At 46.9% G+C, this 4442-nt stretch overlaps 3 pseudogenes; all 3 read right to left on the reverse strand.

Annotated features, from left to right (window-relative positions):
• Window positions 1-2209: 2209 nt before the first annotated feature.
• Window positions 2210-2382, reverse strand: LOC122942853 (annotated as a pseudogene).
• A 121-nt stretch (window positions 2383-2503) lies between these two features.
• Window positions 2504-2667, reverse strand: LOC122942863 (annotated as a pseudogene).
• A 1346-nt stretch (window positions 2668-4013) lies between these two features.
• LOC122942867 lies at window positions 4014-4186 on the reverse strand (annotated as a pseudogene).
• Between the last annotated feature and the right edge of the window lie 256 nt (window positions 4187-4442).

Here is a 4442-nt window from a genome sequence, read left to right on the forward strand (position 1 = left end):
AGAAGTTGGGGAATGTGTTTTGGGGTGTCATTTTACATATACTCATGCTGGGTGAGATAAATATCTCGGCAAAAGACAACTTTTCCCATTTTTTTTATACAAAGTTGCCATTTGACCAAGATATTTATCTCACCCAGCATGGGTATATGTAAAATGACACCCCAAAACACATTCCCCAACTTCTTCTGAGTTTGGAGATACCACATGTGTGACACTTTCTTGCAGCCTAGGTGGGCAAAGGGGCCCACATTCCAAAGAGCACCTTTCGGATTTCACGGGCCATTTTTTACAGATTTTGATTTCAAACTACTTTGCACGCATTTGGGCCCCTAAAATGCCAGGGCAGTATAACTACCCCACAAGTGACCCCGTTTTGGAAAGAAGACACCCCAAGGTATTTCATGATGGGCATAGTGAGTTCATGGAAGTTTTTATTTTTTGTCACAAGTTAGTGGAATATGAGACTTTGTAAGGAAAAAAAATTTTAATAATTCATCATATTCCGCTAACTTGTGACAAAAAATAAAAAGTTCTATGAGCTCACTATGCCCATCAGCGAATACCTTAGAGTGTCTACTTTCCAAAATGGGGTTATTTGTGGGGGTTTTCTACTGTCTGGGCATTGTAGAACCTCAGGAATCATGACAGGTGCTCAGAAAGTCAGAGCTGCTTCAAAAAGCGGAAATTCACATTTTTGTACTATAGTTTGTAAACGCTATAATTTTTACCCAAACATTTTTTTTTACCCAAACATTTTTTTTTATCAAAGACATGTAGAACAATTAATTCGTTTTTTTGAAAAAATTTACAACTGAAAGTGAAAAATGTCATAAAATTTCGAGTAATAACAAAAAAAGTAAAAATGTCAGCAGCAATGAAATACCACCAAATGAAAGCTCTATTAGTGAGAAGAAAAGGAGGTAAAATTCATTTTGGTGGTAATTTGCATGACCGAGCAATAACCGGTGAAAGTAGTGTAGTGCAGAATTGTAAAAAGTGGTCTGGTCATTAAGGGTGTTTAAGCTAGGGGAGCTGAGGTGGTTAAGAACCCCCCTTCATCTGTCTAATGGTGGTAGGAGAGGAAATTATTTTAATATATGGTCACCAGATAGGGGAAGTAGGAGATACTAAACTGAGAAGAAAAGATACTACAGGTGATCTCAGCAATTGTATTATCTTCAGTTGTCCCACTTGTCCCAGACCCCTTCAGAGGGGCAGAAGAAAGAAGCAAGACATGGTCTTGCCCGCAGAGCCATTTGCAGGCCTTAGAATCTGGCAAACACAGTCACATACACCGGCTATCCACAGTAGAGTAGGTCAATGCGTGGAGTGGACAGAGCACGCTCTTTTTCACTCTCCCTGTCCTAAAAATCCATTAGATATATGGTCGCCAGGTAGGGGACGTATGTAACACTTCGGTGTGGGAGGGAAGCCTACACTGAATGTAGGAGGGAAAGGAGTGAGGAGAAAAGGCCTGGAAACTAGAAAAAGGAGCAGGTCACCTCCTAGATAAACCCTAATCAAAGTCCTCACTGACTACAAGTATGAACTGACCCCGAAGGTAGGTAAGTTCATACACTGGAACCTAAGTCTTAATTCACCCTGTAAGAACCTGGTACTAATGTCAGGACACAAGACAACCTTGTTCCTCCAAATGGTAGGACGAAAAGGAGTCTCCCTCAGGCCTAAACATAAATGGAAGGGAAAAGAGCAACACAAGTAAACCAACACCATACACAAAAGGGAAGGAAGACACTTAACTTCAAATGGCTATGGAAGAACAAGAACCCCGCCGAGATTCGAACACCTGCACTCCACAACAAGACTCAATCTAAAGCTATAAACCGCACAGAATGGTGGGAAAAGCCACAATAAATAGGGAAGGTAAAATTACCACATAAGCATCACCTGAAGCAAGGCGTGTGGCCATTGCCAAAAACAACACAGACACTAATTGATCCACAAGGAGCCTGTCAGATCAAAACACGCGTTGCCAGTCTCACTGATCTCCTGGCACCTGTCACGGGAACGTCCATGACAAGGTAGAAGATTTAAAACTGAGAAGAAAATCTACTACAGGGGATCCCAGCAATTGTGTTATCTTCAGCTGTCCCACTTGTCCCAGACTCCTCCAGAGGGGCAGGAGAAAGAAGCGAGAGATGGCCTTGCTGGCAGAGCCATTTGCAGGCCTCAGAGTCCGGCGAACACAGTCACATACACCAGCGATTTGCAGTAGAGTAGGTTAATGCGTGGAGTGGACAGAGCAAGCTCTTTTTCACTCTCCCTGTCCTAAAAATCCATTACATATATGGTCACTAGATAGGGGACGTAGGAGATATTAAACTGAGAAGAAAAGATACTACAGATGATCTCAGAAATTTTATTGTCTGCAGCTGTCCTACTTATCTGTAGCTGTCCCACTTGTGCCCAGAGGGGCAGGAAAAAGAAGCGAGACATGGCTTTGCCCGCAGAGCTATTTGCAGGCTTTAGAGTCAGGCGAACACAAAGGCGATCCGCAGTAGAGTAGGTCAATGCGTAGAGTGGACAGAGCAAGCTCTTTTTCACTCTTCCTATCCTAAAATCTATTACATATATGGTCATTAGATAGAAGACATAGGAGATATTAAACTGAGAAGAAAAGATACTACACGTGATCTCAGAAATGTTATTGTCTGCAGCTGTCCCACTTGTCTGCAGCTGTCCCACTTGTCCCAGACCCCTCCAGAGGGGCAGGAGAAAGAAGCGAGACATGGTGTTGCCCACAGACAGGGGCGTAGCTAGAAATGACTGGGCCCCATAGCAAAAAAAATTATGGGCCCCCCCTCCCGGATCTCCAACCCCCACATACCTCTCAGACCTCCCACCCCTTCCAGAGCTCTCACACAAACACCTCTCCAGGACCTCCCACCCCAACATCCCCACACCACTCCTAGACCTCCCACCCCCACCCCCATCCTAAATCTCCCACCGCCAGTCCCCAGATATAATGGTCCAGACATCAAGTGTCCTGCTCCCCCCTCCTGCCTATATAATGGTCCAGACCTCCAGGGTCCTGCTTACGCCTCCTCCCTAAATATAATGTGTCCAGACCTCCAGGGTCCTGCTCCCCCCCCCCTAAGGAGAATGGTCCAGACCTCCAGGGTCCTGCTCCCCCCTTCTCCTTAAATATAATGGTCCAGACCTCCAGGGTCCTGCTTCCGCCTCCTCCCTAAATATAATGTGTCCAGACCTCCAGGGTCCTGCTCCCCCCCTAAAGAGAATGGTCCAGACCTCCAGGGTCCTGCTCCCCCCTTCTCCTTAAATATAATGGTCCAGACTTCCAGGGTCCTGCTCCCCCTTCTCCTTAAATATAATGGTCCAGACCTCCAGGGTCCTGCTCCCCCCTCCTCCCCAGATATAATGGTCCAGACCTCCATAGTCCTGCTCCCCCTCAATAAATTGGTCCAGACCTCCAGGGTCCTGCCCCCCCCTAAATATAATGGTCCAGACCTTCAGGGTCCTGCTCCCCCTCCTCCCCAGATATAATGGTCCAGACCTCGGGGATCCCACTCCCCCCTCCTCCCCAGAGATAATGGTCTAGGACTCCAGAGTAAGTTTTACCAGTCCCAGCCAGAGTCAGCCAGCCCTCATCTGTCAGCCACTTGAACGTCTGTGCACCCACACTCCAGCAGCGCTTCCAGGCCCAGCAGCACACAGCTTCGCCCCCTCCACTTCCAGCCAGTAGGACTGCCGCCCAGACTGGGAGCGGGACCACTCCCTCTCCTCACTGCAGGCACGCCTCTCTGCCTCCGGCCGCCCCCTGTCACACCACCCTGCATATAGCGCTTTCTCTGTCTGTCCTGGAGGGGCCTGCAACGCTATGCCACATGAATAAAAAAATTAAATAAAATCCTCAGGCGGTGGACCGGGCCCACAGTGGTGTAGTGCCCTATAGCCATTGATATGGCTGCTATAGTGATCCCTACGCCCATGCCCACAGAGCCGTTTGCAGGCCTCAGAGTCTGGCGAACACAGTAACATACATTGGCGATTCGCAGTAGAGTAGGTCAATGCATGGAGTGGACAGAGCAAGCTCTTTTTCACTCTCCCTGTCCTAAAAATCCATTAGATATATGGTGGCCAGATAGGGGACATAGGAAATATTAAACTGAGAAGAAAAGATACTACAGGTGATCTCAGAAATGTTATTGTCTGCAGCTTTCCCACTTATCCCAGAACCCACCTGAGGGGCACGAGAAAAAAGCCATACTTGTCCTTGCCTGCACAGCCGTTTGCAGGCTTTTGAGTCAGGCGAACACAAAGGCGATCCACAGTAGAGTAGGTCAATGTGTGGAGTGGACAGAGTAAGCTCTTTTTTACTATTCCTGGTTTAAAAATCCATTATACTGTATGTATATGGTCACCAGATAGGGGACGCAGGAGATATTAAACTGAGAAGAAAA

Source organism: Bufo gargarizans, chromosome 6 (genome assembly GCF_014858855.1).
Source record: "Bufo gargarizans isolate SCDJY-AF-19 chromosome 6, ASM1485885v1, whole genome shotgun sequence".
Lineage (NCBI taxonomy): Eukaryota > Metazoa > Chordata > Amphibia > Anura > Bufonidae > Bufo > Bufo gargarizans.